Genomic DNA, 12,790 nt, shown 5'->3' with positions numbered 1-12,790 from the left:
TACTGTCAGGATTACCTGTTCATTCCTCACCTGAGTTTACTACTGTCAGGATGACCTGTTCATTCCTCACCTGAGTTTACTACTGTCAGGATGACCTGTTCATTCCTCACCTGAGTTTACTACTGTCATTCCTCTCCGGAGTTTACTACTGTCAGGATTACCTGTTCATTCCTCATTACTACTGTCAGGATTACCTGTTCATTCCTCACCTGAGTTTACTACTGTCAGGATTACCATTCCTCACCTCTATTACCTGTTCATTCCTCTCCGGAGTTTACTACTGTCAGGATTACCTGTTCATTCCTCTCCTGAGTTTACTACTGTCAGGATTACCTGTTCCTCTCCTGAGTTTACTACTGTCATTACCTCATTCCTCACCTGAGTTTACTACTGTCAGGATTACCTGTTCATTCCTCACCTGAGTTTACTACTGTCAGGATTACCTGTTCATTCCTCACCTGAGTTTACTACTGTCAGGATTACCTGTTCATTCCTCTCCTGAGTTTACTACTGTCAGGATTACCTGTTCATTCCTCACCTGAGTTTACTACTGTCAGGATTACCTGTTCATTCCTCACCTGAGTTTACTACTGTCAGGATTACCTGTTCATTCCTCACCTGAGTTTACTACTGTCAGGATTACCTGTTCATTCCTCACCTGAGTTTACTACTGTCAGGATTACCTGTTCATTCCTCTCCTGAGTTTACTACTGTCAGGATTACCTGTTCATTCCTCTCCGGAGTTTACTACTGTCAGGATTACCTGTTCATTCCTCACCTGAGTTTACTACTGTCAGGATTACCTGTTCATTCCTCACCTGAGTTTACTACTGTCAGGATTACCTGTTCATTCCTCACCTGAGTTTACTCTAAACAAATCCAACATCCACAACTTTAAATTGAAGTTTTTATATCTCTCTGTGAGGGACTAATTGCTTGCCTCATCAGTGGCTTCCCTATGATCTTAGTATGGAATAAAGACCTTGCTTTATCTTTAATAAATCCTTGTGCTTCTGCTCAGGCTAAATCTTTAATTAAACTCATTCACTTTATTAGGTTTGTTAAAGACCTTTGTACTCCCTTCGTCTCTCTGCTATAAACTGAAGGGATCAATGTAACAACTACTAGACGTCTGTCCCATATAATCAAGGCGCAAAAAACTTTTTGGCATGTAAATTGATTCAGTTCCTGTAAATTGATTCAGTTCCTGTAAATTGATTCAGTTCCTGTAAATTGATTCAGTTCCTGTAAATTGATTCAGTTCCTGTAAATTGATTCAGTTCCTGTAAATTGATTCAGTTCCTGTAAATTGATTCAGTTCCTGTAAATTGATTCAGTTCCTGTAAATTGATTCAGTTCCTGTAAATGACCAAGCAAATGTACTGAGTAAATAAGAATCAGGCAAATTCACAGTGTTGCTGTATGAACAGAGTTGGAAAGGTACCAGACAGGTAGTGTTGGTTTCTCTACCAGACAGGTAGTGTTGGTTTCTCTATCAGACTGGTACCAGACAGGTAGTGTTGGTTTCTCTACCAGACAGGTAGTGTTGGTTTCTATACCAGACAGGTAGTGTTGGTTTCTCTACCAGACAGGTAGTGTTGGTTTCTATACCAGACAGGTAGTGTTGGTTTCTATACCAGACAGGTAGTGTTGGTTTCTATACCAGACAGGTAGTGTTGGTTTCTATACCAGACAGGTAGTGTTGGTTTCTCTACCAGACAGGTAGTGTTGGTTTCTCTACCAGACAGGTAGTGTTGGTTTCTCTACCAGACAGGTAGTGTTGGTTTCTCTACCAGACAGGTAGTGTTGGTTTCTCTACCAGACAGGTAGTGTTGGTTTCTATACCAGACAGGTAGTGTTGGTTTCTCTACCAGACAGGTAGTGTTGGTTTCTCTACCAGACAGGTAGTGTTGGTTTCTATACCAGACAGGTAGTGTTGGTTTCTATACCAGACAGGTAGTGGGTTTCTATAGACAGGTAGTGTTGGTTTCTATACCAGACAGGTAGTGTTGGTTTCTCTACCAGACAGGTAGTGTTGGTTTCCAGACAGGTAGTGTTGGTTTCTCTACCAGACAGGTAGTGTTGGTTTCTCTACCAGACAGTTGGTTTCTATAGTAGTGTTGGTTTCTGTTGGTTTCTATACCAGACAGGTAGTGTTGGTTTCTCTACCAGACAGGTAGTGTTGGTTTCTCTACCAGACAGGTAGTGTTGGTTTCTCTACCAGACAGGTAGTGTTGGTTTCTATACCAGACAGGTAGTGTTGGTTTCTATACCAGACAGGTAGTGTTGGTTTCTATACCAGACAGGTACTGTTGGTTTCTCTACCAGACAGGTAGTGTTGGTTTCTCTACCAGACAGGTAGTGTTGGTTTCTCTACCAGACAGGTAGTGTTGGTTTCTCTACCAGACAGGTACTGTTGGTTTCTCTACCAGACAGGTACTGTTGGTTTCTATACCAGACAGGTAGTGTTGGTTTCTCTACCAGACAGGTACCAGACAGGTAGTGTTGGTTTCTCTACCAGACAGGTAGTGTTGGTTTCTCTACCAGACAGGTACTGTTGGTTTCTCTACCAGACAGGTACTGTTGGTTTCTATACCAGACAGGTAGTGTTGGTTTCTCTACCAGACAGGTAGTGTTGGTTTCTCTACCAGACAGTTAGTGTTGGTTTCTCTACCAGACAGGTAGTGTTGGTTTCTATACCAGACAGGTACTGTTGGTTTCTATACCAGACAGGTAGTGTTGGTTTCTCTACCAGACAGGTACTGTAGTGGTTTCTATACCAGACAGGTAGTGTTGGTTTCTCTACCAGACAGGTAGTGTTGGTTTCTCTACCAGACAGTTAGTGTTGGTTTCTCTACCAGACAGGTAGTGTTGGTTTCTATACCAGACAGGTAGTGTTGGTTTCTATACCAGACAGTTAGTGTTGGTTTCTCTACCAGATACCAGACAGGTAGTGTTGGTTTCTCTACCAGACAGGTAGTGTTGGTTTCTCTACCAGACAGGTACTGTTGGTTTCTCTACCAGACAGGTAGTGTTGGTTTCTATACCAGACAGGTAGTGTTGGTTTCTCTACCAGACAGTTAGTGTTGGTTTCTCTACCAGGCAGGTAGTGTTGGTTTCTCTACCAGACAGGTACTGTTGGTTTCTCTACCAGACAGGTAGTGTTGGTTTCTATACCAGACAGGTACCAGACAGGTAGTGTTGGTTTCTCTACCAGACAGGTAGTGTTGGTTTCTCTACCAGACAGGTACCAGACAGGTAGTGTTGGTTTCTCTACCAGACAGGTAGTGTTGGTTTCTCTACCAGACAGGTAGGGTTGGTTTCTCTACCAGACAGGTACTGTTGGTTTCTATAACAGACAGGTAGTGTTGGTTTCTCTACCAGACAGGTAGTGTTGGTTTCTCTACCAGACAGGTAGGGTTGGTTTCTCTACCAGACAGGTACTGTTGGTTTCTATAACAGACAGGTAGGGTTGGTTTCTCTACCAGACAGGTACTGTTGGTTTCTATACCAGACAGGTAGTGTTGGTTTCTCTACCAGACAGGTAGTGTTGGTTTCTCTACCAGACAGGTAGGGTTGGTTTCTCTACCAGACAGGTACTGTTGGTTTCTATAACAGACAGGTAGTGTTGGTTTCTCTACCAAATCAAATCAAATCAAATTTATTTATATAGCCCTTCGTACATCAGCTGATATCTCAAAGTGCTGTACAGAAACCCAGCCTAAAACCCCAAACAGCAAGCAATGCAGGTGTAGAAGCACGGTGGCTAGGAAAACTCCCTAGAAAGGCTAAAACCTAGGAAGAAACCTAGAGAGGAACCAGGCTATGTGGGGTGGCCAGTCCTCTTCTGGCTGTGCCGGGTGGAGATTATAACAGAACATGGCCAAGATGTTCAAATGTTCATAAATATATATGATATATAAATAATATGTTCATAAGTATAATAATAAGGCAGAACAGTTGAAACTGGAGCAGCAGCATGGCCAGGTGGACTGGGGACAGCAAGGAGTCATCATGTCAGGTAGTCCTGGGGCATGGTCCTAGGGCTCAGGTCCTCCGAGAGAGAGAGAGAGAGAGAGAGAGAGAGAGAGAAAGAGAGAATTAGAGAACGCACACTTAGATTCACACAGGACACCGAATAGGACAGGAGAGGTGTCAGGGAGAGCTATGGTGTACTGTGGTGTCAGGGAGAGCTGTGGTTTACTGGGCTGTGGTGTACTGTGGTGTCAGGGAGAGATGGTTTACTGGGCTGTGGTGGGACACTGGAGAGAGCAGATGGATGGTTTACTGGGCTGTGGTGGGACACTGGAGAGAGCAGATGGATGGTTTACTGGGCTGTGGTGGGACAATGGAGAGAGCAGATGGATGGTTTACTGGGCTGTTGTGGGACACTGGAGAGAGCAGATGGATGGTTTACTGGGCTGTGGTGGGACACTGGAGAGAGCAGATGGATGGTTTACTGGGCTGTGGTGGGACACTGGAGAGAGCAGATGGATGGTTTACTGGGCTGTGGTGGGACACTGGAGAGAGCAGATGGATCAGTCAGCACAGCCACTGGAATAATCCTGTCAGTGGGAGGCTTGGCTTGTACGAGAACGGCTCATAGGAGCAGGAGCCTCTTTGTCATGTGAGGCAGCATGATGTACTAGTACACGCCCTGGACAGGACGCTACGTGTGAGGCAGCATGATGTATTAGTACACGGCCCTGGACAGGACGCTAGGTGTGAGGCAGCATGATGTACTAGTACACGGCCCTGGACAGGACGCTAGCTGTGAGGCAGCATGATGTATTAGTACACGCCCTGGACGCTAGGTGTGAGGCAGCATGATGTACTAGTACACGCCCTGGACAGGACGCTACGTGTGAGGCAGCATGATGTACTAGTACACGGCCCTGGACAGGACGCTACGTGTGAGGCAGCATGATGTACTAGTACACGCCCTGGACGCTAGGTGTGAGGCAGCATGATGTACTAGTACACGGCCCTGGACAGGACGCTAGGTGTGAGGCAGCATGATGTACTAGTACACGGCCCTGGACAGGACGCTAGGTGTGAGGCAGCATGATGTACTAGTACACGGCCCTGGACAGGACGCTAGGTGTGAGGCAGAGACGCATTGGGTCCCATTTTTACGGTGTTTGATATGACTCGGCTGGGGGATCGAACTCCCAACCTTCACGATCTCAGGGCGGACACTCGAACCACAAGGCCTCGACAAGCTAGCAGAGCTGATCACATGAACTTACCCAGTCACAACACAGCTAGTTACTATATGTTATATGTTACTATATGTTATATGTTACTATATGTTATATGTTACTATATGTTATATGTTACTATATGTTATATCTTACTATGTGTTATATGTTACTATATGTTATATGTTACTATATGTTATATGTTACTATATGTTATATCTTACTATATGTTATATGTTACTATATGTTATATGTTACTATATGTTATATGTTACTATATGTTATATCTTACTATATGTTATATCTTACTATATGTTATATCTTACTATATGTTATATGTTACTATATGTTATATGTTACTATATGTTATATGTTACTATGTGTTATATGTTACTATATGTTATATGTTACTATATGTTATATGTTACTATATGTTATATCTTACTATATGTTATATCTTACTATATGTTATATCTTACTATATGTTATATGTTACTATGTGTTTCACTAGTCCTGTTATGATATAGTCCCTGTGTCCCTAGTCCACGTGACAAATGGCACCCTATTCCCTATGTCGACACCAATAGGGTTCTGGTCAAGAAGCAGTGCGCTAGGGAGGGTACTATGTGGAAGGTGGACTTGGACCACTGGCACAGGGACTGCTGCTTCCCTGTCCTGAAACGAGACAGACCAAGGACCTGTACTCTGTTAAAACACCATCGGTTAGGTGAACTGAACCTCAGAGAGACGAGGCTCTGTAACAGCTCTCTGTCCCAAAAGGCAGCCTAGGCCTTTACATGCTCCCATTACATGCTCCCACTAGGGAATAGGGCACGCTCCCATTGGGCTCTGGTCAAAAGTAGTGCACTAGGGAATAGGGTGCGCCCTATTCCTTATATGCTCCCATAGGGCTCTGGTCAAAAGTAGTGCACTAGGGAGGGTTCCATTTGTGACAGAGAGGTGTTAGGAACTCCATATCTCTGAGGGCAGTTGACCTAACTGACGGGGAGCAGCAGAGTCCTAGGGCTGCTGGTCTTATTGTGGGGTATGTAGATGTGGTGGAGTAGCAGTGTCCTAGGGCTGCTGGTCTTATTGTGGGGTATGTAGATGTGGTGGAGTAGCAGAGTCCTAGGGCTGCTGGTCTTATTGTGGGGTATGTAGATGTGGTGGAGTAGCAGAGTCCTAGGGCTGCTGGTCTTATTGTGGGGTATGTAGATGTGGTGGAGCAGCAGAGTCCTAGGGCTGCTGGTCTTATTGTGGGGTATGTAGATGTGGTGGAGCAGCAGAGTCCTAGGGCTGCTGGTCTTATTGTGGGGTATGTAGATGTGGTGGAGCAGCAGAGTCCTAGGGCTGCTGGTCTTATTGTGGGGTATGTAGATGTGGTGGAGCAGCAGAGTCTTAGGGCTGCTGGTCTTATTGTGGGGTATGTAGATGTGGTGGAGTAGCAGAGTCCTAGGGCTGCTGGTCTTATTGTGGGGTATGTAGATGTGGTGGAGCAGCAGAGTCCTAGGGCTGCTGGTCTTATTGTGGGGTATGTAGATGTGGCGGAGCAGCAGGTTTAAGGGGGGAGAAGACGGATGTGGCTCATCATGCATTACCCAGAAGGCACAGTGTCACACGGAGTGATTTGTAATTACCGTAAAGCTATTTCTGACGGCAGGTTTGAGCTCAATAAATTGTCACCTTGGGAGATCACTGCCATTTTAGTGTCACTGAATATCACGACATGGATTTATACGGATGGTCTCCATACATTAAATATCTTAACTGAATATCCTGAAATAGATTGTAAGGTTTACCTCTATATATTAAATATGTTACTGTATATATTCTTCAGACGTTAAATGTGTATTGTCCAGGGTGTTAGGCCTCCCTGCATGCTGTTTGGCTGTTGCATTCCAGTGCTGATAACTCACCAACAATGTTTCACTTGGCAGTCAACTGCAGCTAGAGTTATACCTGTTATCAACTCTCTCTCTGCCTGACCGCTACGTAGCTAGAGTTATACCTGTTATCAACTCTCTCTCTGCCTGACCGCTACGTAGCTAGAGTTATACCTGTTATCAACTCTCTCTCTAGAGTTATACCTGTTATCAACTCTCTCTCTAGAGTTATACCTGTTATCAACTCTCTCTCTAGAGTTATACCTGTTATCAACGCTCTCTCTGCCTGACCCCTACGTAGCTAGAGTTATACCTGTTATCAACTCTCTCTCTAGAGTTATACCTGTTATCAACTCTCTCTCTAGAGTTATACCTGTTATCAACTCTCTCTCTAGAGTTATACCTGTTATCAACTCTCTCTCTAGAGTTATACCTGTTATCAACTCTCTCTCTGGAGTTATACCTGTTATCAACTCTCTCTCTGCCTGACCGCTACGTAGCTAGAGTTATACCTGTTATCAACTCTCTCTCTAGAGTTATACCTGTTATCAACTCTCTCTCTAGAGTTATACCTGTTATCAACTCTCTCTCTAGAGTTATACCTGTTATCAACTCTCTCTCTAGAGTTATACCTGTTATCAACTCTCTCTCTAGAGTTATACCTGTTATCAACTCTCTCTCTAGAGTTATACCTGTTATCAACTCTCTCTCTAGAGTTATACCTGTTATCAACGCTCTCTCTAGAGTTATACCTGTTATCAACTCTCTCTCTGCCTGACCGCTACGTAGCTAGAGTTATACCTGTTATCAACTCTCTCTCTGCCTGACCGCTACGTAGCTAGAGTTATACCTGTTATCAACTCTCTCTCTGCCTGACCGCTACGTAGCTAGAGTTATACCTGTTATCAACTCTCTCTCTGCCTGACCGCTACGTAGCTAGAGTTATACCTGTTATCAACTCTCTCTCTGCCTGACCGCTACGTAGCTAGAGTTATACCTGTTATCAACGCTCTCTCTAGAGTTAAACCTGTTATCAACTCTCTCTCTGCCTGACCGCTACGTAGCTAGAGTTATACCTGTTATCAACTCTCTCTCTGCCTGACCGCTACGTAGCTAGAGTTATACATGTGTCCTGAGAAGCCCATTCTTGTTAGCAGTGTCCAGACTAGACCACAGCAGACCAGACCAGACGAGACTAGACCATTGGCTCGCTATGGCGGAGGAGCTCGGAGGGAGCATGACACACACACACACACACACACACACACACACACACACACACACACAGGCTCACACACACGCATGAATGCATGCCAGACCCAGACCCCATGTTGTCAGAGAGGATGGTCTCCCTCCTATCCTCTGTCCTCTCTGACACCATATAGGGTACCTCCCAAATGGCACCCTATTCCCTATGTAGTGCACTACTTTGGACCAGGGCCCGTAGGGTGCCATTGGGACATAGCCACAGTCTCCCTTCTGTTCCCTCATGTCTTGTTAATAACAGATACTAAGAGGAGACCATAGATTCTGTTCGCTCATGTCTTGGTCATAGACATAGATATAGAGACCATAGATTCTGTTCCCCCCGTGTCTTGATCATAGATACAGATATAGAGACCATAGATTCTGTTCGCTCATGTCTTGGTCATAGATATAGATATAGAGACCATAGATTCTGTTCCCCCTTGTCTTGGTCATAGATAGAGACCATAGATTCTGTTCCTCATGTCTTGGTCATAGATACAGATATAGAGACCATCGGGTGTAGATAGAAAACAACAGAGTGTAGATAGACAACAACAGGGTGTAGATAGACAACAACAGGGTGTAGATAGACAACAACAGGGTGTAGATAGACAACAACAGGGTGTAGATAGTGATAGACAACAACAGGGTGTAGATAGAAACAACAACAGGGTGTAGATAGACAACAACAGGGTGTAGATAGAAACAACAACAGGGTGTAGATAGACAACAGGGTGTAGATAGACAACAACAGGGTGTAGATAGACAACAACAGGGTGTAGATAGACAACAACAGGGTGTAGATAGACAACAACAGGGTGTAGATAGACAACAACAGGGTGTTAGACAGGGTGTACAACAACAGGGTTTAGACAGACAACAACAGGGTGTAGATAGACAACAACAGGGTGTAGATAGTTCTGTTTCTATTCCTATAAACCAGGTGCAAAATCTCTGTCCCAGAGGGAGGTGATTGGAGCACAGCTCACTGGGCACACAGTGTATCTGGGACAGGACCAGGGAGGACAGGGTAGTCAGGGTGGATGGGTTGGACAGGGGACAGCTCTGGGACAGGGAAGACAGGGTAGTCAGGGTGGATGGGTTGGACAGGGGACAGCTCTGGGACAGGGAGGACAGGCTGGTCAGGGTGGATTGGTTGGACAGGGGACAGCTCTGGGACAGGGAGGACAGGCTGGTCAGGATGGATGGTTGGACAGAGGCCATCTCTGGGACAGGGGGGACAGGCTAGTTAGGGTGGATGGGTTGGACAGGGGCCATCTCTGGGACAGGTAGGACAGGCTAGTCAGGGTGGATGGGTTGGACAGGGGACAGCTCTGGGACAGGGAGGACAGGGTAGTCAGGGTGGATGGGTTGGACAGCTCTGGGACAGGGAGGACAGGCTGGTCAGGGTGGATGGGTTGGACAGGGACATCTCTGGGACAGGGAGGACAGGCTAGTCAGGGTGGATGGGTTGGACAGGGACAGCTCTGGGACAGGGGGATAGGGTAGTCAGGGTGGATGGGTTGGACAGCTCTGGGACAGGGAGGACAGGCTGGTCAGGGTGGATGGGTTGGACAGGGGACAGCTCTGGGACAGGGAGGACAGGCTGGTCAGGATGGATGGTTGGACAGGGGACAGCTCTGGGACAGGGAGGACAGGGTAGTCAGGGTGGATGGGTTGGACAGCTCTGGGACAGGTAGATACGATGCCAGCTCTAGGCCGTATGGTAGGGACAGGGACAGGGACATGGATGTTAGGGTAGATACGATGCCAGCTCTAGGCCGGATGGTAGGGACAGGGACAAGGACAGGGACAGGGACAGGGACATGGAGGTTAGGGTAGATACGATGCCAGCTCTAGGCCGTATGGTAGGGACAGGGACAAGGACAGGGACAGGGACAGGGACATGGAGGTGAGGGTAGATACGATTCCAGCTCTAGGCCGTATGGTAGGGACAGGGAGGTCTTGGCTGACTGCCTGACAGCCTTCCTCAAGCCAGGAGCAGACGGCAGTTGATGACACTGCTTAACCATGATAGGCTGTCCATTGCTGTCCATTGCTTAGTAACACACATTCACATTCAGTACCTTCTCCGCTATGCAATCTGGTTTCCGAGCCGGTCACAGGTGCACCTCAGCCACGCTCAAGGTACTAAACGATATCATAACCGCCATCGATAAAAGACAGTACTGTGCAGCCGTCTTCATCGACCTTGCCAAGGCTTTCGACTCTGTCAATCACCATATTCTTATTGGAAGACTCAGTAGCCTCGGTTTTTCTGATGACTGCCTCGCCTGGTTCACCAACTACTTTGCAGACAGAGTTCAGTGTGTCAAATCGGAGGGCATGTTGTCCAGTCCTCTGGAAGTCTCTATGGGGGTGCCACAGGGTTTATCCTCGGGCCGACTCTTTTCTCTGTATATATCAATGATGTTGCTCTTGCTGCTGGTGAGTCTCTGATCCACCTCTACGCAGACGACACCATTCTGTATACTTCCGGCCCGTCCTTGGACACTGTGCTATCTAACCTCCAAACGAGCTTCAATGCCATACAACACTCCTTCCGTGGCCTCCAACTGCTCTTAAACGCGAGTAAAACCAAATGCATGCTTTTCAACCGTTCGCTGCCTGCACCCGCACGCCTGACCAGCATCACCACCCTGGATGGTTCCGACCTTGAATATGTGGACAACTATAAATACCTAGGTGTCTGGCTAGATTGTAAACTCTCCTTCCAGACTCATATCAAACATCTCCAATCTAAAATCAAATCTAGAGTCGGCTTTCTATTCCGCAACAAAGCCTCCTTCACTCACGGCGCCAAACTTACCCTCGTAAAACTGACTATCCTACCGATCCTCGACTTTGGCGATGTCATCTACAAAATAGCTTCTAATACTCTACTCAGCAAACTGGATGCAGTCTATCACAGTGCCATCCGTTTTGTCACCAAAGCCCCTTATACCACCCACCACTGCGACCTGTATGCTCTAGTCGGCTGGCCCTCGCTACATATTCGTCGGCAGACCCACTGGCTCCAGGTCATCTACAAGTCCATGCTAGGTAAGCTCCGCCTTATCTCAGTTCACTGGTCACGATGGCAACACCCACCCGTAGCACGCGCTCCAGCAGGTGTATCTCACTGATCATCCCTAAAGCCAACACCTCATTTGGCCACCTTTCGTTCCAGTTCTCTGCTGCCAGTGACTGGAACGAATTGCAAAAATCGCTGAAGTTGGAGACTTATATCTCCCTCACCAACTTCAAACATCTGCTATCTGAGCAGCTAACCGATCGCTGCAGCTGTACATAGTCTATCGGTAAATAGCCCACCCAATTTTACCTACCTCATCCCCATACTGTTTAGATTTATTTACTTTTCTGCTCTTTTGCACACCAATATCTCTACCTGCACATGACCATCTGATCATTTATCACTCCAGTGTTAATCTGCAAAATTGTAATTATTCGCCTACCTCCTCATGCCTTTTGCACACAATGTATATAGACTCCCCTTTTTTTTCTACTGTGTTATTGACTTGTTAATTGTTTACTCCATGTGTAACTCTGTGTTGTCTGTTCACACTGCTATGCTTTATCTTGGCTAGGTCGCAGTTGCAAATGAGAACTTGTTCTCAACTAGCCTACCTGGTTAAATAAAGGTGTTCTCAACTAGCCTACCTGGTTAAATAAAGGTGTTCTCTACTGACCTACCTGGTTAAATAAAGGTGTTCTCAACTAGCCTACCTGGTTAAATAAAGGTGAAATAAAAAAATAAAAAATAAAACACAGTGACCTGCCTAGGACCACACAGTACAGGTTTAGGGTCAGTAACACAGTCACCTGCCTAGGACCACACAGTACAGGTTCAGGTTTAGAGTTAGTAACACAGTGACCTGCCTAGGACCACACAGTACAGGTTCAGGTTTAGAGTTAGTAACACAGTGACCTGCCTAGGACCACACAGTACAGGTTCAGGTTTAGAGTTAGTAACACAGTGACCTGCCTGACCTGCCTAGGACCACACAGTACAGGTTCAGGTTTAGAGTTAGTAACACAGTGACCTGCCTAGGACCACACAGTACAGGTTCAGGTTTAGAGTTAGTAACACAGTGACCTGCCTAGGACCACACAGTACAGGTTCAGGTTTAGAGTTAGTAACACAGTGACCTGCCTAGGACCACACAGTACAGGTTCAGTTTAGAGTTAGTAACACAGTGACCTGCCTAGGACCACACAGTACAGGTTCAGGTTTAGAGTTAGTAACACAGTGACCTGCCTAGGACCACACAGTACAGGTTCAGGTTTAGAGATAGTAACACAGTGACCTGCCTAGGACCACACAGTACAGGTTCAGGTTTAGGGTTAGTAACACAGTGACCTGCCTAGGACCACACAGTACAGGTTCAGGTTTAGAGTTAGTAACACAGTGACCTGCCTAGGACCACACAGTACAGG

This window comes from Oncorhynchus tshawytscha, unplaced genomic scaffold (assembly GCF_018296145.1).
Source record: "Oncorhynchus tshawytscha isolate Ot180627B unplaced genomic scaffold, Otsh_v2.0 Un_contig_1723_pilon_pilon, whole genome shotgun sequence".
Lineage (NCBI taxonomy): Eukaryota > Metazoa > Chordata > Actinopteri > Salmoniformes > Salmonidae > Oncorhynchus > Oncorhynchus tshawytscha.
The sequence above is the reverse complement of the archived record's forward strand: the minus strand, read 5'-3'. Positions refer to the sequence as shown.